The sequence below is a fragment of the Sciurus carolinensis genome (assembly GCF_902686445.1).
Source record: "Sciurus carolinensis chromosome 14 unlocalized genomic scaffold, mSciCar1.2 scaffold_115_arrow_ctg1, whole genome shotgun sequence".
NCBI classification, from domain to species: Eukaryota; Metazoa; Chordata; class Mammalia; order Rodentia; family Sciuridae; genus Sciurus; species Sciurus carolinensis.
This window is the reverse complement of record NW_025920107.1, coordinates 1,049,677-1,073,952: the sequence shown is the minus strand read 5'-3', so window position 1 is coordinate 1,073,952 and position 24,276 is coordinate 1,049,677. Positions and strand designations below refer to the sequence as shown.

Genomic DNA, 24,276 nt, shown 5'->3' with positions numbered 1-24,276 from the left:
CAGAGGGGGTAACAGTTACTTGTTAGTAACTATCACAAAATATTCTGCCATGATCACAATTTGTACAGAGACCACTACAACTTTATACAAAAAGTGCTTCTACAAGGATCTGTCCAATAATTGTCTGGGCAATCTCAGATTGAGGTCACTCTTGTATTTAACAGTGGTGGTCAAGGTTTAAACTTTTGAAGTAGCTGATCTAATCCTCATCATTTTTGTCTTTAAATTGTTGTCCTTGCCTCAACCTCTTTGCCAATAGTTTACAAGATGCATATTCCCATTGCATTGCTCAGGTACTGTTATTGTTGGGGTGCCAGTTGGGGTCCAAGTCCTTGATGTGCTAAGAAAGAACTGAGCAAGAAACACAGAAGTAACAGACAAAGTATAGAATTATTGAAGGTGAATGTGAAAGCAGCATTCTGTAAGGTAGACTGGAGTAAGCCTAGCAAAAGAAGCTCAATACTCCCATGTCGACAAATCAATCTTACATGCTGGGTTCTGAGTTATTCACTTACCTATACGGACATGATTGAAAACCTTATAGCATTTGCTCCCATTGATTAACTTGTAATACCTGATCAGAATAGTGTCTGATGTTCGCTCATTGGTTACTTTAGAAAACCAAATTAGAATACTGTCCACTTCATTCTCATTGGTCATTTTAGAAGGACAAACCTGAGGTTGGAGCTGCCATGGTGATAAGTCCTCAGTGGCGGGAATTGTCATGGCAATGGCACTTAAAGTAAACAAAGACGTGATGTTACCTCTCCCTGTCTTGTCATTCAGTGGTATTGTTCTGGTAACAAACCTCCAACACCTTGGATGTACCTAAACTCTACCTAAAACCTGCAAGTTAGGAAACAAAAGAAAGTGATTCCAATTATAACATTATCCATTTAAAAATTGAACATTCATTATAATCTGAGCTCCCCCCAATCTACCAGCAGGCAAGTTTCCCTCACCCCTCACATTTCTTCTATTTTACAAAAACCTCATGTCCACAAGGGACAGGAAAACAACAGTGGAGGCCTCCAGGCCACCCTCCAATTCTTGGTCATCCAGAGATCTGCCTGGGTTTTACACCAAAGTTTCTGGTACTTGACAAAAGCACTCTCCACACCTCTGTTGTACTGGGGCCAAGCAAGCTCACCTAGGCCCAGCCCTGGTGATCTAAAGACTACCCACCACTTCCTGGGAGGCCAGAGTGCGCAGGCGCAGGCACAGTTCACTTTTGGCTCTGAAGGGGTGGCATCATCAGGGCATGGTACTGGCGCCAGTGTGGAGCCTGGCGGATAGTGATGTCATCTTCTGTAGCCAACACGGGTGGCAGTGTGATTGTCTGCAGGTGCTCTGCACCCACCTTGGACAGAGCACAGGATCCCTGAAAGGACCAGACTGCGATGTCTGACGAATAATTGGCAAGCCCCTAGTGGACAGTAAGCCAAAAAGACATAAGTGTCACGAAAGCTTTGCACCAAGGAAAAAGACACCATCTGGACCAGAATTGGAAACTAGTCAAGAAGAAGGGTATATAAACTCCCCTCTCAGATAACTCCTCAGCTCAGCCCGGATCTCCTGATGAATCCACATCAGCCAGGTTCGAGAGCCCCACTGATCATCCAACCCTCGAGACCACCAAGACTCCCGTGCTGTGACAGCTTCACGGCCAGCACAGCCTGCCTGTCCTCAATTCCCAGACCATCAGCTGGAGGAAGTTCTGAGACCAGTCATCGTCTTCCCTCCAACTAAGATAACATCGCATTCAGGGTCGTTGGAATCGACAAGGCAGAGAGGATTTTGGACTATTTGATTGAGGTGTGTTTATTTGTCATATGATTTAATTGATGTGTGATATTAGGAATATTAGGTTTGTGTTATCCCGAGTGTATCAAATAAAGCCAATTTGTTTGGAACCAAATTCTAGTCTCTTGTCTCTCTGCCCCTCGCAACACTCACCCTCCCTCCTTCTCCTTCCAGTACTGGGGATTCAACCAAGGGCTCGGTGTACTTTAGGGAAGTGCTCTGCCACTGAGCTATATTCTTAGCCCCATGGCTCTTTTTAAATTTACAATTGCTCCAGTGATTGCAGCTTCAGATAATTAATAATCTGAGCATATTTTGAGAAGGCATACCTCAAGACTCCTTGAGTTGCAGAAGGTACTCAGTTTGTGGTTCTCCTTCTTTCCATGCAAAGTGTCATTTCTTTAATTTTTAAAAGATTTTTAATGCTATATTTCTTTATAATTTTTAAAACTGATTTTCATGAGGTGCTGAGGATTGAACCCAGTGCCTCACACACAGGCAAGAGCTCTACCAGTAAGCTACAACCTCAGCCCTCTTGAATATTTTTCTTTTTTTGGGTTATAGTCGATACAATAACTTTGTTTTATTTATCTTTAAATGTGCTGAGAATCAAACCCAGTGCCTCACACATGTAAAACAAGTGTTCTCCTGCTGAGTTGCAACCCCAGCAAACACACATTCCAAAGGACTGGTGGTACGTATTTGCCCAAAAAACTGGAAGGCACTTGGTCTGCTGCCTTCACCCCACACTGCCAAAAAAAGTTCCAAACAAATAACAACAAAAACACCACATGGTACCACCATCACTGACATTCACATCTATGATGATATTCTTGTCCTCACAACACTGAAATATCTCAACACAGGAAGCTACATTTTTTTAGGAAGTTTTATTTTCCACACAAGTTGTGCATGTATTTTACCTAAAATTAATTTGCCATTTGGCTTAGATTTTAGAATTAGTAGATTTAAAGAGGTGTGTGTGTGTTCTGTGCGTATCTGTCATGTAATATGCACCAGATTTGTGTTACCTAAATTCAAAATCTCAAAATTATCTTGTTAGTGGTTTTTAATTTTTTTACTTCACTCAGAGCAGCAGCACAAACTTATTTCACTTATACAGTTGTATTTTCTTTAAGAAGAAAAAATGAAATAAACCAATGAATCATCATTTTCTTGAATCTCACATGCACACTATGTGTATATATTAAGCATTTGCTGTAGATTGCCTAGTAAAATACTAAGTCTAGGCTCATTTTACATATGGTCTATTGAAGCCTGATGTTTACTAGAGAAAGCATCATTATTATAAATATTTGATATATGTGCAGCCAGGAATAGCAGCACATGCCTGTCAAGGGTGTCATGGTGGCACAGCATCTCAAGAGGCTGAGGCAGGATCTCCAGAATTCAGTTAACCTCAGCAACTTAGTGAGACCCTAAGTAAATGAATCAATGAATAAATAAATAAATAAATAAATAAATAAATAAATAAATAAATAGGGCTGGGGATGTGACTCTGTTCTCAAGAGCCCTTGGGTTCCATCAAAAAATAATTAAAGAAAAAAATCATTTTGTCCTTTTTGTTTATTTATCTTTCAACCTCACCCAGGCCCTGAGAACTATCATTCCATTGTCTCAGGGGAGAAGTGTTTTATTCTTTTTTTAAATTTATTTGCTGATAGACCTTTATTTTATGCATCTATTTATATGTGGTGCTAAGGATAGAACCCAGTGCCTCACACATGTGAGGCAAGTGCTGTACAACTGAGCCACAACCTCTGCCCAAGAGTGTTTTATTCTTGACCTCTGGTAGTGACAGGTACAGGGACAACTTCTTGGGATGTGGGGTGGGCTGGGCTTGGAGGTAAGGGTGGATTCTGACTTAAATGACAGAATGGAAATAGGATTCTTTGACAAAGGCAGGGGAGAGCCACCAGAGACATCTTCTGGGGGATGGTTGAGGCTGAAGAACTTGAACAGATAACAAGGGTGAAAGTAATGTCTCCCCACTCATTGCTTCAACTACAGTATATAAGAAAAAAAAGAAAAAAAAAAAAGACCAAACCAGGCATGGTGGCCCATGTCTGCCCATTTTCCAAGGGAGTTGGGAGGCTAAGGAAGATAGGAAGATCTGCAAGTTCAAGACCATCCTCAGCAATTTAGTGTTGCCCCATGCAACTTAGTGAGACCTCATCTCAAAGTAAAAAATAAAAAGGGCTGGAAATGTGGCTGAGTGACAAAGTGTCCTTGTGTTCAATGCCCAGTAACAGCAACAACAAAAAAAGACCAGAAAGAAGACCCATCCTTCCTTTTCTCCTGTTGCTCCATTTCTTCTTCCTCAGCAAGAGTTAGATGTCTATAGAAGAAAAAAACTCAAAGGCCAGGGATTGGGGATCAGTTCAGCCATGATAGAGCATGCACAAACTGTTGAGCATGCCTGAGGAACTTGGTTGGATTCCTGGGGACCTACAACAAAGAAACAAAGAAAACAGCAATACCAAAAAAAAAAAAAAGAAAACAAAAAAAATAACCATGAAACACAGTTGATTCTGTTAGCATAGAAAGGCCAGGCCAGATGGATGCAATCTTCATGAATCATCTGTTGTAATGAAAAAGAGTTTCATGCCTCTGATGAACCCACTTTCTTAGTGAAAAATGAGCCACTGAAAGAAAGGAGAGGACTAGGTTTTTACAGGTTATTCTGAGAGGTGACTTAATGAGCATGTCAGCTTGGACACTGATAAATTTGGGATCTTTTTTTCTGGACAAAATTGGAAGAGTCTGTGGTCAACAGTCAGCTTGGGCACTCAGGAAACAGGTTTTTGAGAAGTTGAAATTTTGTATTGGGCAATATTTTAATTTGGAGAAGAGTGGAGGCTCTGGGATCAGCTTTCAGTGTTTCTGTCTTTCCCTTCATTGTATTGTTGCTGGGAAAGGATTTATTCTTTGGCTTCTTTTCTAGGGATTGTTCTGTCATTGGGAAAAATGAACTGGGAAAGCTTTCAATATATGACTTTCTTTTTCATTCCCTCTTCTCAGGTCTCACCATTCTGGGGTTTTTTTTTTTTTTTTTTCCATATCCAAATTTTAGACTCTGAAAGGAAGGGGAAAATTGGACATTGAAGTCTCTAGTTTTGTGCTGGTAATACTGCTGGTTATTGTTGATGAATTTTGCTTCCTAAAATGTTGAAGTTTGAACATTAGATAAGCAGACTGAGGCAAGCATATAAAGCAGGTTTTATTTAAAAGTAGTAACACAGATTTCTCCCAGAAGAGAGAAGGGGGCCTTTGTTAGTATTCTCCTCTCCCAAGATAGTGAAAGCACCCTGTATCTTTTGAAAAGATAGAAAAAGCTTGCACCTGTGTAATTACAAGGCTATTCCCAAACTGCCCTCAACCCCTCACAAAAGCCACAAAGAATTTACATCTCATCTCTTATCTTATCTGTAAAGGTCAAGTGGTTGACCCAAAAGGCAAACTTAAAGATAATGACAACCCTCCTCCTGGAGGTCAGGGAGACCCAGAACTTAAACTAACGTGCTTTGTATACAATTTTATATGTTAACCAATTAAAACAACACTGCAAAACTGCTTGCCTTTCATTATAAAAACCCTGCTAAACAAGTGCTCGGGGCCTCTTAGCATCACTGGTTACCGAGTGTGCGGACGACCAGGCTCGAGCTTGCTAATAAATGATTCTTTGTTGCTTGCATTGATCATGGTCTCTGGTGGTCTTTGTGGGGTCTCGAGCTGTTGGGCACAACATCTTGGAGGCTCACCCGGGATGCCCCAAGCCCACCCAGACACCTGATCATAGAGTCATAAGTGACACCTTCGGCCAGTGAGTAAGGCATTGCTGCATTTTTTCTGGTCTGGATTGCCTGCAGGTTCTGGTTCTGGACTGGCAAAGTCCTGGTGGATGTGCTATAGGACCCCAGCAGGGTCTTGGGAGATGTCCCCTCGACCCATCTGGGCAGCTTTTGTGCTGCATCTGGGTGACTCTGTCACATCTGGGTGACTGTCACATCTGGAAAACTTTTGTGTTGCATCTGGGAAGTCTTTGTGTTGCATCTGGGCGACTCTTTGTCACAATTGGAAATTGTTTGTTTTTGTTGACAAAATACCAACTAGCCAATTTTGATTTAGCACGCTATATGTCTGTCTGTTTGTGTATTGTACCATACGGTCTTTACTCTTGTCTCATATTAAATTCTTCATTGTGTTAATCTTATCTTAGGCTTAGGGATACTCATTGCAGGGTACATTACAGTCCTTCTCCTTGTTCCTGGAGATTTGTTTACTCCAATCCCCCTTGGCAGATAGTTCAGCAGTTCCATTCCTCAAAAGTAGTGAGAAATAATGTTTTGTGATTTTCCACATTCAAACCTAACCTGATATCTCAACTAGGAAGAAAAAGGGTTAAAAAGTCCTAGGTGATCCCCCCTTCCCCTTGCCTGGCCTTGCTGAAGCCTGCATTGGAATGTAGACTGCAGCAGTCTCAGCTAGAAGGGGGGGGGTGACCTGAAGAAAAGAAGAAAAAAAGTTGTCCGTTTTTAACTCCTGGGCTGCTACACAGAACTAACTCATTTTCTTGGATTCTTGTTTTGTTTTGTTTTTCTTTTATGCTGTATTTTTGAGTTCATAATTTTGATCCTACATACCTAGGTTAATGATTTTTTTTTCCTTTTTGATCATTTCTATTTTTTATTTAGAGTTTTTGAACATCTGCTACACTGCAATGGAGATTCACCTATAAAGTTACAAGGCCTTTGATTCTGTATTATTTGTATATCATGCTGTCTAATGTCATGTTTTGTCTGTATCAAAATTGAGCACTCCTAAAATTAAAATTTTAAAAATGTACCCAAATCCTTTTATTCATGTGATTTAAAAGGGTTGATTTAAATTGGGTAAACTAATAAAAGTAAAATGTCTTTAGAAATAATTCGCAAGTCTCTAGGTGGTCAAATTAATGAAATGTTGATGTTAAACAATGTCTAATATCAATTGTTTCTAGAACTTTTCTTCAACAGGAAAGAGATGGCAAATACTGTTCAGGACACTTGTCTGATATCTTGGTTTTTTTCAAAATAAGTAAATTAAATTTAACATGTATGGGACTACTCAAATGTGTTTGTTGGTGACATCTGATTAATTTCCAAAGTTAAAATGCTAATTCCTAAATAACATCAAGTACTCTTAAGTCTTTAAATTCCATGGAGTTACATACTTAAACATTATTGGTGTTTTCATAGGTTGGTAAATTAAAAAGGGTTTAAAATTTCTTTGTGTCATTACTAAAAACAAGGTTATTAAGAGTTATGTTCTAACAGATAAAACCTCAACTGGGAGGGTGAGCATTCCATCTGCTCCCTTACCACTTCCCCCTGCTCCCCCTCCAGTTCTGCTAATCTCCAAGGAGATCTTAGATTCGGATTTAGAGTTACCATCTCCCATCTCACTGTGTTTTCAGTTAGAGTACTATAAAAAACAAAGTATTTTATCCTGTTAAATTGGAGTAATTTGTCTAAATTCAAAAATTTCACAAGAGTTATTTCAGAATGTGAACAAAAAGGTGTCGACAGAAAAGGAAAAGAAAATAAAAGGTTCTGGGTATGAAAATACATTTAGTAAAAGGGAAAAGGAAATGTTTCTGGGTAAGAAAGGATTTATGTGATGAAATACATGAAGGTCTAAGTAAGTTCTAAGAAAGTCTGTAAGTGAAGGGCAAGTTTCAACAAGTTTGCATGTAACTAAGTTGGTTGTATGCATGTGAGACAGCTAAAGCTATTTAAGGTTTTTCCTAAGGTGAAATACTAATGTTCTAATATAAGCCAAAGTTTAACCTATATGGTAAATTGACATGGTAAAATGACAAGGATTTCTTAGAAACACTAAGTCACTCTTAACTTTGTGTCTATTAAATTTTATTCCTTAAAATAATTAGTTTTAAAAATTGGGGTTTACACAATTATGGTTAAACAACTCTTAAGAGTATTGTACTATGTTACAGAGTCTAAATTTTTCTTTAAAGACCAAATTTAGTAAGATTAAAGTGTCAAGGTAATTGTGAAATGGTCACTCTTTGTATATTAAATGTATTCATATTTTCCAGGTATACAAGGTTTTAAAGCAGGAAATTTGTCAAGCTGCTATTCTCCAGAATAAACTTGTCTGTAATGGTAATTTTAAACTTAAAATAGTACATTTTATTGGTGATTTATTTCTATCATTTAATGTTCTATTATGGGACCTATTATCAGTAAGGTATTTGTAAAATTGGTTACTTATTTCACTGAGATAAAAATTTAAATGTAAATGTATTTCTGAGAGTTAGTGACAACCTGATTTGTTTAAAGGTTCATATCATAGAAGGTGAAAGCATTTCGCTACACAAAAGAAAAGTTAAAAGCTCTCTCAGCCTTTCTTTGATTGATTCCTGTTTTGGATATAATGTTAGACTGTGTTAACTAATGTTCATATGGACTCAGAAATCAACATATGTAAACTTCTTAAAATGACATTTAAGAAAGAGTGTAATGCACAATAGCAAAAATGGGACAACAATGACTAAGATTGGGGTCTCTGACCTCATGACTGTAGCATGCCTGGTGCCTGGGAGTGTTCCTGTGTAGGAGCACAAGATGCCTTACTGCTGTTGCAGTAGCCTCCCTGGGGAGACTCTGTACAGGAGTCCTATCAGCTCTTACTTTGATCTCAGGCATACAGCTCTTGGGCAGAAAGAAATTGTTTTGCTAGATAACCAATGTTTCATCAGCTCCCTTCTCTAGTTCCTGCCCATCTTACAGTAACTTTGGACACTGGACTTCTTTGAGAGCTACACAGAGTTCCTAACATTGCACTTTGCAGTTGTGGGAAAAAGTTATGTAGGTGTTCTAGTCTCTGTAGCTTTCCTGAAAACAAAGAATAATGCTTCCATAGTCTTTAACCTAATAATAAGACATGTATAAAGATTGCTAACATAACTCTTTAGGTCTGCATTTCCATCAGAGAACAGAGCTTCATCTGATCTCAGCTTAATCTTCAAAAATCTGTGTTTATAAACCTTTATTTTCTAATACTCCTTTGACCCTCACTGAACTTGAAAATTTGGTCATGCTGGTCATGGCAAAAGGGGCAAAAATTAGCTTTAGGATTAGAACATTTTACTTAAGATTTGTGAAGAGCCCTGCCTTACCTGAGATAAGGCTCTGCCTCACCCTGCTGCATGTTAGAATGTCTCCAAAGAAAGCCAGACTTTAACTCATTTAAAGTTGTGCTCAAAAGTTTGATGTTTGTTGTAAAGATTACTGTGATCTCAAACAGGGTATAAAATGTAGAACTCAGCCAAAATTCAAGATAACTATTATACAAGCTAAATATGTTTTTACTCTTGCCAATTTCATTTTGTAAAACTGTTGCCTGTTACTGTTTTGCAGAAGTAGCTGCTTCCAGAACATACAACCTAGGTAACTTGTGATAATAGGCCATCACCTTCAAAACAGATAGTATGTGGTAGTACTTTAAAAAAGGGTAAATGGCTGTAAAGTTATGAACATTGAAGCTAAAGCCCAGTACTCTTACTTTATCACTGGTGAGACTGACTTGCTGGATGGTTAAAATCAAACAGAAATTGGAATTAAATACAGAGGCCAAGAAAAAAAAAAAAAAACAGTATCTTGCCCTCAAAGTCAGCCTGAACACAGGGAATAAGAGGACTTCTCTAAGGAGTGTTGCAACTCTGGGTCACACAACCTCCTGATCAAGAAGATTGTTGAGACCACTAGAGGATGAAAAATCACTCAGTGTATCTGTTGCAGAGGAGGATCATGGAAAAAGGGAGACATCCCTTGATGCTTCCAAAGGAAGCCACCTCATCAAGGAGACCCTGCCTAACCAATGGCACAGGTGGAGCTAAGAAGCTGCTCTTAAGTTCTCTAAGAGTGACCCCTGTGGAAACTCAGCTGACTCTTTAACAAGACAGGAACCAGGCCAATTTGACCAGCTTGATCTTGGAAACCCAAAAAAACAGTTAAAACCAAAATATAGCCATTCTTGGGCATTTAAAAGAAATAATAGTTTAAAGAAACTTAAGATGTACACTTGTGTTAGCCCACTAAAATTAAGAGTGGAAGCTACAAAGGAAAGATTCTTAGGCAAATGTGCCTGAAAACTATCAAGGGAAACTGCCAGAGTCAGAAGATTTTAGTCAGTTTAATGCCTACAGTCACAGGTAGGCTTAATCTATGTTTGCTAGTATGATTATCTAGCCCTAAGTAACAGAAATATAGAGATCTCTACTAAACACAGGTTATACCAATAAAGGGATATTGTACAAAAATCAGATGACATTAAGTAGCTTAACTATATTTTCTGGGGACCTCAATGACATTAAGAGTTAAATATTGTGTTTACATTTCTGATAACGTGGACAATGTTAAAGTCACCAAATAAAGGCCTTGTCCCTTCCAGCCTTTGCTACGCCTTGTATGGGAACAACTTCTCAGTTCTTCCACCCCATGGTGAGGAATTATTGACTTCTGTCATCTTTATGATATTCATTGGCATGTTCCAGATTGTGCAACATTTAAATTGTATCAATCTCATTTCAGTACCCATGTCTTTTTGTTCTTCTATCATAGAAGCACCCACCCCCAGATAACTTTACAACCTGCTCTTCCCCAAACAGACTTCTACCTTGGACCCCTCGATTGACCCAATTTTAGAAAAAGGAACTCCAAACTTCTTGCCCCTCACTGCCCCCTTTCAGCTTCAAAGCAGCCAGAATTTTCGGCGCCCCCTTTCTTTTCCTTACAGCAGTTAAGAGTTGCTATAGCAAAAGGGGGGGCAATGAAGTCAGAATTGGGGACAGACAGTCAGTATAGAAATATGGGATCGGGTCAAATTGAGGAAATGAAGGCCATGAAGGCCATCTGCCTCTCGAAGTTGGAGACTGCCCCTGGGAGAATAAAATGTTAAGGATCCCCCAAGCTCATTAATTACCAAATTTACCTGCCTTTAAAGACTGTAAGAAAGAAGGTCTATGTGCAGCCCTGGAAGAAGAATGTTGGTTTTATGCTAATCATTCTGGAGTAGTGAGGGAATCCATGGTTAAGGACAGAGAGGGTCTCGCCAAGAGAAAGCGGGAGAGGGAGGCCCAAGAAAATTGATTTGAAGCATGGTTCAATAGGTCACCTTGGCTTGCTACCCTAATCTCTACCCTAGTAGGCCCCCTTAGCTCTGCTTTTGCTTATTTTAACTTTTTGACCCCTGAATTTTAAATAAGTTAATTGCTTTTTTTAAAGATAGAATAAATACGGTACAGCTAATGGTGCTAAGGCCCAATATCAGTCCATTAATCAGCAAGAATTAAAACAATAGAGACCCAAGATTGGCTCTCTAAATGTTCTTAGAGAGGGGGGAATGAAAGATAGAAAAAACTTGCACCTGTGTAAATATGAGTCTCTTCCCAAACTGCCTTCAACCCCTCATAAAAGCCGCAAAGAATTTACGTCTTGTCTCTTATCTTATCTGTAAAGGCCAAGTTCAAAAAGCAAACTTAAAGATAATGACAACCCTCCTCTTGGAGGTCAGGGAGACCCAGAACTTAAACTAACATGCTTTGTATACAATTTTGTAAGTTAACCAATTAAAACAACACTGTAAAACTCCTTGCCTTTCATTATAAAAACCCTACTAAACAAGGGCTCAGGGCCTCTTAGCATCACTGATTACCAGACTTGAGCTTGCTAATAAGTGACTCTGTTGCGTGCATTGATCGTGGTCTCTGGTGGTCTTTGTGGGGTCTCAAGCCACTGGGCACAACACTTTCTTTTTCTTTTTCTATTTGTGGTGCTGAAGCCAGACTAAGGACAGGTAGTTAGTGTAGAAATAGGGGATCGGGTCAAATGGAGGAGATAAAGCCATGAAGCCATCTGCCTCTGGAAGTTGGAGACTGCCCCTGGAAGAATGAAATGTCAAGGATCTCTGGAGCCCAATGATTACCAAATTTACCTGCCTTTATCAAGGACTGCAATCATGGAGCTGCTAATTAGTGCCCACTGGGCCCTTATCTGCCTGAATCACCTTGGCTCTCCCCCTGTTCATGACTTTTCACTTAATGCAAAACCAGGCCTGGTCATAGAGGCAGGAAGGAGAGATAAGGGGGGAGAGAACTGGGGAACAAAAAAGACTAACCTATAAAAGATGTAGGGTGTGCTCACTTCTTGGGACTTTAGAACATTAGCCATGGGCCCCTTCTTCCTCCTGGGAGAAGTCTGTATTATTACCTTTAAATAAAACCTGTTTAATATTCTTGCCTTGGCATGCTTCTCTAGTGCTCAATCTTCAACATTAGAAGAAGCAGAACTTGTCACTGGTAAATGGTGGTATCAGCGCTGGAGATTGAACCCAGGGCCTTATGCTTGCAAGGCAAGCCTTCTACCAACTGAGCTATATCCTCAGCCCCTGAAAACTTTTTTTTTGGGGGGGAGGGGTACTGGGGATCGAACCCAGGGACTTGTGCTTACAAGGCAAGCACTCTACCTACTGAGCTATCTCCCCAGTCCCCCAGGCAACTTTTATAGACTAAAGTTTCCTTTGTTTTCCTACTCTCTCTCCCATTATCTCTTTCCTTTCTAGGAGATGCTGGTGGGATGGCCAAAATGTGAGAAGCAGATGGTTGGGGGGGGAAGGACCAAATGGAGTGATTCAGGCAGGAAGCAACCCAGAGGACATTAATTAACAACTTGCATTCTGCAACATTTTGGAAGGGGTAGTAAAGGCCAGTAATCTTGGTAATCAGAGGTCTCTGAAGACATTGATATTCCAATCCCCCAGGGGCAGTCTCCAATTTCCAGAATTCAAACTGGCCTCCATTTTCTCCATATGACCCATTCACATATCTATCCTGTCTGTCTTTAATTCTGTCTTTGCTTGGAAGGGGAACATAGAAAAGGGGACTTTCTTTTAGAGTCCTAAAATTTAATATGTGGGTCATGCAAAGGGGGATGTTTGAGGTAAGTACTAAAGCCATTTTGATTAATGTCAGTTCTCTTTATGTTGCTCCATAAGATCAGAGTGCAGAAGGAGAGATGCTGTGAGATGTTTCCCAGATATTGTTGTTGAGCTGGTTACTTTATTAAGAAATTAAAACTAGGGCTGGGTTTATAGCTTGGTTGGTAGAGTGCTTGTCTCACAAGCACATGGCCCTGGGTTCAAATCCCCAGCACCACCAAAAAAAAAAAAAATTAAAACTAAAATAGGGAAAAGAAAAAACATTATAAGAGTTCATGAAGATTAACTGGTTTTGTTAGGTTAGGGGAAATAATTGTAACATATAGAATAAAAATCAATTAACTTACTAGTGTTATGAGAATGATACTAGCATGAAAGATAAAGATTAACTTATTTGTTAGTGCTAAGAAAATGACTTTGGCATGTAATATAACTGAGGACTTATTCTTAATTAAGACCCAATCAGATTTAGGATGTTCTTCACATGTTTTCAGGGGTCCGGTTTTTTTGCAGCATAGCAAGCACGATTAACCTAGGAATTACATTCTCCTGGTGGTTTAGTCATTTTCATCCTGCTTGACAAATTATGCAAAACAAGAATAGGGATACCATTGACAGTATAGTTAAGACTAATAATCCATTTATATTTGTAGAAAAGCCCCTAAAAGGGATAAAGGAAGAAATACATTCAGATACACTTCCCCAAATTTCTTCATTATCAAAAGTAGGGGATATGGCATTAACTATGACCAGGAACTGAGATTGTTTTGAACACATCTAAAGAAACATTATAAAAATTATCAAGTTCCATTAGATGATTGTGTACACTCTGCTTTTCAATCTCAGTGTAATTGTATGGAAATCTAATAACACAAAAGTAAGTAATATTATAATGGCATTGAAGTCTCTGGATCTACTGTAAGTCTTGTATTTGTTCCCCTAGCCATATAACAGAATCTTTAGTTGCAGGATCTCACTCAGAATTTCCTGTTCAATATGTACTTGAGTTTGCTAGGTTTCATTATAATTTTTATGAAATTGCTGAAGGTAATATTTTCTTTGGACCTCTTGTTTGAAGGCTATGGCCACCATAGAGGCAGAGGCAATGGTGCCACACAAACCAACAATATCAGCTATTAATAATCTGATAAATCATTTAGTCCAGTGCTTCAAATGTCTTAGTGACTCCTGCATGAAATTACTGAAGGTATTTTCTGCCATTTTTTTTCCACTTTTATAGGGAGCCAGGTAGCTACTGGTCTTTCAAGAATCTTAAGATTTGTTCTGGGTTCTGCAATATGGTTTGATTAATACAGTGCTGCAGCATGTTTTTCACATTTAACATAATATATATTTTGTGAGGCATTATACTGTATTTGAATGGGCCCAGATGATTAAGCATGGGGATATAATACATATACCATGAGGCAGAATTCTTTATGAAAGAAACATTCAAGATAGATAACAGTTTTTGATTTTCCATATTGAGACTCACATTTCAGAGCCAAAAATCCTCCTGAGTCAGACATTTTCCATGTTTCAGGTCATCCTGGAGCTGTTTAACCTTATTTCTTACCATTCCAGCTTGGTTTACATAGAATATGTAAACATAGTGTTCTTCCCTGATAGGTTTTGCAGGAAAACAGATAACAGGGAGTCCAATTGATTTCATAAAGTCAGTATCCAATCAGTATCCTGTTGGAAATCTACAATAGCCTGTGTTATTTTTATTGTGAATAGAGGTTCTTAATCCTCTTGCTTCTATATTAAACCTGGTGTATTTTTTAGCCCTAAGAGTAAGGAAATAATTGGGAGGCTCTCCTACCTCTGGCGTTATTGGAATGTGTAGGCTTTGGTTATGGGGTTAAATGTCAATTTGAGGAGTAAGAAAAACTAAGTACAGAGGCTAGTTTAAATTTGGTAGGCAGGGATAAATGTGACCCTCACAGAGAACAAACCTCTGAAATTTGGGGGCATCAGCCCTGTGGACTGACACAAGTGTACATCTTAGGTCTGTTTAGAAGAACTATTGTTTTTCTTCTAAAATGCCCATGCATGGCTGTATTTTGATTATAACTTTTTTTGCTAGGTGTTAAAGAACAAACTGGTCAAATTGACCTTGTTTCTATTTGCTGTTAAGAGTCAGCTAAGGACTGGGGATATGGGGATATAACTCAGTTCAGAGTGTTTGCCTGTTAAGCACAAAGCCCTGGTTTCAATCCCCATCACCCCCACTCAAAAAAAAAGGCAGCTGAGTTCCCACAGGTGTCACTATTGGGGAACTTGAAAGCAGCTTCTAGCTCTTTTAGTGCCATCTGCTAGGTGAGTCTCCTTGATGAGGTGGCTTCCCTTGGAAGCATTTGGTGCGTCTCTCTTCTCCAATGACCCTTCTCTTTGCAGCAGGTGCACTGATTGGCTTTCCATTCTCCAGTGGTCTCACTAATCTCCCTGATCAGGTCATATGGTCCAGAGTTGTAAAGGTGTTTAGTAAAGGGTTATGGAAAATAATATTCCTGTATGACAGCCCCCAAGAAAATGGAGGGTTGGTATGGCTAGAGAAGAGGGAGGGAAATTGACCAAATAGTAAACTTCTCCCAGTGCTTTCTTTCCTAATAACAATGGGCCCTGGGGGAAAAGGGGCAGATACTGAATACTGGGCCCTAAACCATGACCTTCCTACATGGCAAATTAGTATTAAACAGAAGCACAGCAAATACCAATGGGCAAGATTTGAGTACTCATCCCTAGGAATCTGGATTCTTATCTCCCCAGACAACAATGAGTTTCAACCTTTTACAACCACCCTCCTAAATTAAAGTTTTAACCCATTCATCTAACCCCTGATGGTCAAAACTGCAAGTCCACAGTTTCTGATGATTACATCATCCTCAATTGCCGGGGTCCAGCCCTAGCAGGAATTCATGGGTTCCACACCGATAAACGGGGCGTGGGGAGACAGTGTCGGCGATGGATGGAGAATGAAAGACACAGACTCTAGTTCTGGTGCAATCAATCCCACTTTATTCTGGGGAAGGCTGGGTTTATATACATTTTTCTTCAGGCTATAATGACAATCTTGTGGTTAATATTAAAGAAGTTTTCAAAGCATAGGCAGAAATTGTTTTTAACAAGGAACAGAAAATTATGATGAAAACAGTAACCTTACAGATTATCCTTACCTATTCACAATTGTTTTAGGAATATCTAACTACCTCTGTGAACTAATACAATATTATCTAAACTCTATGTGACCTAAAACTATTCTTAATATTCTTGTGGTTAAAACAATAGACAAGTAATCTCATGTGACTATCTCTACTAGGTCCATCTGGTTAATATCTGAATTGCTGAGTTAAGGGGTACAGGAGAGCAGCGGTCCCAATTGAAATTGTGTACCAACATTTATTATAGGGGTGACATATTCTTTGTAGGAAGGAAGGGATGTTATGAAACCTTATTCTCTTACCTCACCACCACACATGAACAAAACCATCGTTAAAATTTAACCAGCCTGTTGGAGACAAAGGCAGATCTACAACTATTTTCTCCAGAGGCTTTCAGGGACTCATTGTACGGTTGCAAAATTATTTTTAATTTTGTTAGTGGTAAAGACCCATTGTTTTTCAGATTGTAGGTAATATTTTCTGGAATTTTTGTTGTATTCCCTTCGTCCCCTTAAGCAATCCATTCAGACTGAAATGAGTAATATATTATCAGAGAAAACACCATGCTTCAGAGCAAAACATCCGGCAATTCCTTTTAGGATGAGCCTTTGCAATCATCCTCCAGAGGATCTTTGTCAAGCACTGGATGGAATTCCAGATGCCCCCGCACTCAATGTACCCTGTAAAACCAGAATCTCCTCTGTAATTGATGACAATTTTCCTCATCTGACAATGGGCCCAATGGTGCCCAAGTCCATGAAGGAATAATGGCTTCTCTGAGTCTGTTGATGTCTGCCTCTGATCATTTTGTGCTTTCAGAAATTAACAAGAATAAAATCATATTTCGTTTGTGCAATTGCTATCTTGAATTTGGACTGAGTTATACATTATATCCCTGTTTGAGATCACAGTAGTTTTTACAAAAAAATCAATCTTCTGAACACAATTTTAAATGAGCTGAAGTCCTGCCTATTTTGGAGCCATTCTAACATCCAGTAAGGTGGGAGGTAGAGTCTTATCTTAGGTAAGTTGGGGCTTTTTATGTATTTTAGGTAAAGTGTTTTAGTTCTGAAGCTGACCTTTGTCATTTTACAAAGTTTATATATATTATTTCCTAAGTCTATATGGACATTAGTTAATATAGCATTACATTTGAAATATGAATCAATGAAAGGCTGAGAGAGCTTTTAAATTTCTTTTTGTGTGGAAAAGTGGCAAAATATTTTCATGTTTTACAATATTAACTTTTAAACAGAGCAGGATCTTATTATGTTTTAGAAATATATTTACATTTTTATTCCATTGTAGAAAGTTTCAGTTACAGAACATTAAATTATATGAATAAATCCCAATTAAATTTGTTATTCTTATAAGTTGAAAAATCACCATTATAGACAACTTTAGTTTGGAGAACATCAGCCTTGTAAAAATGCTATTTTAATTTTCCTGCTTTAAGGACTTACATACCTGGAAGTTATGAACACATTCAATATACAAAGAAAAGTAATAACATCACAATTACATTGATGTTTTTATATTATCCAAGTTTTAAAGGAAAATTTAGACTCTTTAATGTAGTATAATACTTGAGAATAACAGTTGTTGCTGTGTAACCAGTGTTGTATAGATCTTAATTCCTTTAAGACAGTTGCTTTAAGAATAAAACTTAACAAACACAATGTTAAGAGTAAATTCATGTTTTAAGAGATCCTTGTCAGGTTAACATATAGATTAAAACTTGGTTTTATATGAGTACATTAGCATTTGACTTTAGGGAATAACCTTAAATAGTTTTAACTGATTGTTCTACATAACCAAATTAATTACACATAAACTTGGTGAAATTTGCATTTATTTACACAGATTTGCTTATCACATAGACCCTATTGTTTTTTAATTCATCACATAAAGACTTTCTTATCCAGAAACATTTTCTTTTTTCTTCTCCTAAATATATTTCTATACCTAGAAACTTCTAATTTCTCTTTCCTATGTGTTGACCTCTCTTTTTGTTCACACTCTGAAACAATCCTTTTGAAATATCTGACTTTAGACAAATTATTTCATTTTAATTAGAAGAAATATTTTATGTAATTGAAACACAGTTGAAACTTTTGGACGCTAATACATAGAAGTACATCAATTTCTTTACCAATTCATGAAAACACAATGTTCAATCTTATTATCCCATGTCATTCAAGAAGTTGAGTACTTTGTGTTATATTTAACAGCAGTTTAACTTGCAATTTAATCAGATGTCTCTAGCAAACACATTCATAATTAATCCTATACATGTCAAATCTAATTTGCTTATTTTTCCTATAAAAACTGAGATATCAGACAAGTGTATTGAACAGTACAGTCATTTTTCCCTTATTTAAGAAAAGTTCTAGAAACAATGGATACTAAACATTTTATTTTATTTATTTATTTGTGGTGCTGGGGATTGAATCCAGGGCCTTGTTCTCATGAGGCAAGCACTCTACCAACTGAGCTATATCCCCAGTCCCCCGAGTTAGTATTTTTTTAAAAATGTCTTTGTAAGTTAATGGCCCACAAATGACGGAGGCAGCAGATTGGAACAAAACTTCAGATCAGTTAGCTTTCCTTTATTCTGCAGCAAAGTCCATTGAACAGGCAGGGGAGGGTCCATTTTCTGAGTATGGAGATGGCCCCAGAGTTACAGAAGGAGTCTGGGTTTTATAGTTTTATTGGAGAATGTGTGGATGTGCAGTTTTTACAGTCAGGGGCTAGTTGTACTGCTGTGCCCACATCACGAATCCCCAAAGACCACCAGGGAGCCATCTGCAAAGCAAAAGCAAGAGGTCTTTATTGCAAGCTCAAGCTCAGACTCACAGCATTCACTGAAGCAGCAGGTACTGGCTTCAGTGGGATTTTTATGAGCTCCACAGTAGCGTGGAAAAATTGAACAAAGCAAAGTACATGATTGTCTGGTCTTTCAGCATGTGTGGTTTGGCATGTTTCCATTGGCTTAGGGTACCCAGGTCTTAACATATTGACATATATAGTTTGGAATGTTAGGTATTGGTTTTTTAGCTCCCAATTGGTTATTTGCCAAAGGCCAGTCATAATCTTGACTCATTTTGTATGCTGTTTGTTTTAGTGACCTTCCTGGAATTGGCTATCTGAGATCCAGGAAATAGAAACCTAGGCCTGAAATCTTTCATGCCCTAAATGCAGCCTGTCATGGCCATGGTTCAGCTCCCTTTTCAGTACAAGTTAAAACTTTAACTTACGAGGGTAGTTGTAGAAAGTTTGAAACTCATTTTTGTCTGGGGAGATAGGAGTCCTGATCCCTAGTAATGAGTACTCAATTCTTGCCCATTATTCTACTTTCACTCAGATCTGTTGTTTTCCAGAGTTTCAATATTTGCTGTGCCTTCACTTAGAACTAATTTTCCAAGGGGGAAAGTCAAGGTTCAGGACCCAGCATTCAATAACTCCCCCTTTCCTTTAAGGCCCATTTTTCTTAGGTAAGGATTTGTTGGGTTGTTAATCCTTGGCTAGTTTTGTTCCCTCTTCCTGAGCTACACCTCTGTCTGGTTTTTCTTTGGGGGATATCTTGTAGGAATATTATTTTACATTACCCTTCAAAATTAAACTTTTTAATCATGTGAATCAAAGGTATTTGGATTCATATTTTTGAACCAACAACAAAGGCCTTATAGCCTTTTAAAAATCGTATTAGATTAAGAATCAACCCTTGTAAATTGGCCTCTGAACAAAACAGTATTAAAAAACTTTATAGTTGAATAAAATAGTTCTAATCAGAAATTTTAACTTAGGTGCACAGAATCAAAATCAGGAGCTAAAAAATGTAGAATTTTAAAAAAAGCCCCGGTTTCTAGAAGAAAAAAAATGGCATGGCCATTAATGAAAGCAGTGTGAGAGGGCGAGAAAGGAGAGAGAGAGAGAGGGAGAGAGAGACAGAGTAAGATATCAAAACACTTTTTCTGTGTTGCAGTGCCACGGAGAAGTTAAAAAACACAATTTTTTTTTCTAGTCTCAGGTTGATCTCCTATTGAACTGGGCCTGCTGACTTTTGCAATTTACATTTGAATGCAGGCTTCCCTGTGATCAGACCAGGGAAATTGCTGCCTAGAACTTTTTAACTCTTTTTTCCCCAGTTGGGAATTTGTCCAGGTTTGGATGCAGAAAATAATGAAACATTATCTCCCAATATTTTAAGTACAGGGATTGAGACATGCCAATACCTGTTGGACTGATTAGGGTTAATTTTCCTCTCAGTGACAAACAGGTTAGATTTTTGCTCCACAGGTTAATTGAGATTAAGAATTTGAAATAAGACTCCTTTTTATATAATTTTGGGTTAGGACCTCACTCAGAATAAATGATACTAATTAGCAGTTTGATGATGATTAACTTAAGGGAGGACATTTACCAACTAGTTGTACCCTTAAAAATATCTTCAGAAGGGGAATATTTGCCTGATGCTTTTCCATTCACCATCCTGTAACTTGGGGCTCCTTGAATATATTAGGGAACTAGGGAAGCTGGCAGCACTGAGGGAAGGGGCACTCTCTCCAGGTACTTAGTGAGTCCTGGTGCAGAGGTTTAAAGACCCTCAGAAGTGTTTTCTGTTTATTGTGTTGTGTAAGAGTAGTGGGCCTGTGGGGAGCCTGGGAAGGGCCCAGTAGATATTGATTCCCCCAGAATCAGCTTTTTTCCTCCACTTGGGGAGCACATTGTGTCTTGCAGCTGGTGGTCTTTGGGGGGAGGTTTCCTAGGAACATTTCATCTTCCAGTGTACCTGCTGCCCAGAGTTGAGCTAGGGCTTGATATATTACAAGCTAGGGCTTGTAAGCACAAGGCCCTGGGTTCGATCCCCAGCACACACACACACACACACACACACACACACACACACAAAGAATATTTGTGTCTATATTTATCAAAGATATTTGTCTAAAATAAAATACTTGGGAATCAATCTAAACAAAGAGGTGAAGATCTCTATAATGAAAACTACAGAATACTAAAAAAAGAAATTGAAGAAGACCTTATAAATTGGAAAGATCTTCTGTGTTCTTGGATAGGCAGAATTAATATTATCAAAATGGCCATACTTCCACAGGTGCTATGCAGATTTAATGCAATTCCAAATAAAACCACAATTATATTTCTCATAGAAATAGAAAAATCAATCATGAAATTCATCTGGAAGAAAAAAAGACCCAGAATAGCCAAAGCAATCCTGGGCAGGAAGATTGATGCAGGTGGTATCACAATACCAGACCTTAAACTCTACTATAGAGCAATAGTAACAAAAACGGCATGGTATTGGGACTAAAACAAACAGGTAGACCAATGGTACAGAATAGAAGACACGGAGACATATCCACATAAGTACAGTTATCTCATACTAGACAAAGGTGCCAAAAACAAACAATAGAGAACAGATAACCTCTTCAACAAATTGTACTGGCAAAACTGGAAATTCATATGCAGTAAAATGAAATTAAACCTCTATCTCTCACACTGTGTAAAACTCAACTCAAAATGGATCAATGATCTAGGAATTAGGCTTAAGACCCTTCACCAAATAGAAAAGTAGGCCCAAATCTCCATCACATTGACTTAGGACCAGACTTCCTTAACAAGACCGCCATAATGCAAGAAATAAATGCAAGAATCAATTAATGGAATAGACTCAAACTAAAAAGCTTGTTCTTAGCAAACAAAACAATCAATAATGTGATAAGAGAGCTTACAGAGTGGGAGAAAATCTTTTCCACACATACTTCAGACAGAGCACTAATCGCTAAAAGTTTATAAAGAACTTAAAAAACTTTACACCCAAAATACAAAGAACCAATCATTAAATGGGTTAAGAAACTGGGCAGACATTTCACAGAAGAAGATATACAGGTGATCAACAAATAAATGAAAAAGTGCTCATCATCCCAAGTAATTAGAGAAATGCAAATAAAAACGACCTTAAGATTTCATCAAACTACAATTAGAATTGCTATTATCAAGAACACAAGCAATAATAAGTGTTGGCATGGATGTGGGGGAAAAGGCACATTAAAATATTGCTGGTGGAGTTGCAAATTGGTGTAGACACTCTGGAAAGCAGTATGGAGATTTCTCAGAAAACTTGGAATGGACCCACCATTTGACCCAGCTATCCCACTCCTTGGTTTATACCCAAAGGACTTAAAATCAGCATACTACACTGATGCAACCACGTCAATGTTCATAGAAGCTTAATTCACAATAGCTAGATTGTGGAACCAACCGAGATGCCCTTCAATTGTTCAATGGATAAAGAAACTGTAGTATATATACACAATGGAATATTACTCAGCCATTGAAAATAATACAATTATGGCATTTGTTGGTAAATGCTTTAATCTTAGTACCTCTAGTAGCAAGTATTTTAAAGCTAGAAATTTGTAATTTTATTACACAAAGGACCACAGGGAAAGGCAAATGAACTCAAGTCAGTAAATTAATTGTAGGATCAGAACCAGCCCCCTGGTGATCATGGCTGACTGTTCCTCCACTTTTGGACCTCTCTCTTAAGGCTGACACTTCAAGAAACTCTCATTTCTCTAGAGATCAAGGCTTCCCAAGGACAGAACTCAGGAAAACTGGTTCAAACACCCTGTTCTGTGAAACATGGACAGTGGCCTCTATTGTCCTTCACTGCCAGAATGCAGTGGTTAATGGGTCTTTCAGGAATGTTGAATGGGGAGATTGCAGAGCAGAACTGACATGGTACAACACCTCCATCTATCGGCCAAAAGAAATGCAGCCTCCTGGGCGCCTGCCATCCATTGGCTTCCCCAGGCCCAGGAAAGGATTAGCTTGTGAGGGTGTTTGCTTTTACACATGCACACACTCTGGCTTGCTCTACTCTCAGAAGCAGGTGCTCTCTTGTTCAGTCCTTTTCTAAAGCCAAGCACTCAATCTTCAACCACACATTGTACCTTCCCTCAGTGGCTACGCCCCACCACACTTCACACACACTCTCCCCCACATGAGATGGCTGTGTCTAGGCTGGGTACTAAGAGCAAAAGCCTTGATCACATCTACACCCTTCACCATCCCTCAAGGTGAAGGGATCCCCACCCACATGGCTTCATTCAAACTAGTAAAACCATGCATAAGGATGTTTCAGGGCTTAGCTGAATTTGCAACTAACTGAGGAATGATGATGTACATTCATTGTGGGGAAGTTTGTAGTATGTAACAATAGAGAAAGGATATCCTTTTTTTTCTAAAGTTTTTTTAGTTGTCAAGGTACCTTTATTTGTTTACTTATATGCAGTGCTGAGAATTGAACCCAGTGCCCCACACATACTAGGCATGAACTCCACTGTCCTACAACCCCAGCCCTGATCATGGTTTTTGAGAATTGTGGGAAGTGAAAAACACCTCATAACTAAGTAATCTGGTAGGATGTGCAACATCCAGGCCTCCTGCTGCAGGAACACATCCACCAGTCTGGGGAAAAACCAAAGGCCACCTATATAAGTCATCTTGGATAAACTTCTTGGCAAGAAGAGCTTTGTGACAAGAGTTCCCCTTTTCTCATGTTTAGTAGGCTTTCCAAATAAAGTCACCTTCCTTGACTCAACACCTTGCCTCTAATTCAATTGGTCAATCATGAGACAGACAGACAGTAATTCCGGCAGCAACATGAGGTGCATTGATTATTTTTTTTTAATCAAAGCAAATTTGAATCCTTCAACTGGTTAGTGTCAGATAAACAAACTGTTGCATCTATACTATGGAATTCTATTATGCAATAAAAAAGTAACCAACTACTGATACACACAATAATAGAAACTTTTTGTTCCAAATATACTATTATTTTGAGCACAAAAGATTAAAAAGGGATGTAGCTTAGTATGGTGCACAAGGGCAAGACCCTGGGTTCAATCCCCAATATATTTTTTTAAAAAGTCTAGTGATAACTCCATTCATATGATGCCCAAAGAAAGCAAAACTATAGCAATAGAACAAATGGGTGATTGCCAGTACATAGGAGGGGTTGGTCACAAAGAGGTAGCACCCAGGGACTGTTTGAGTGATAAAACTATCTTATCTGTTGTCTGTGGCGGTGGCTACACAACTGATGCATTTGTGCCCCCAAAAAAGATGAATTTTACTACTTGTAATTCTACTTCATAAAACTCATCCTTAAAATAAAGCAATAAAAAAGAACATCAGAAAAAAAAAGAATAAAAGAAACAAATCCATGTACATATATATGTCCATGAACCAATCGGCATAACAC

The 24,276-nt window shown here is 38.4% G+C and overlaps 1 pseudogene; it reads right to left on the bottom strand.

Annotated features, from left to right (window-relative positions):
• Positions 1–1,225: 1,225 nt before the first annotated feature.
• The window catches only part of LOC124973271 (5'-AMP-activated protein kinase subunit beta-2-like), a 57,312-nt pseudogene continuing 34,261 nt past the window's right edge, over positions 1,226–24,276 (bottom strand).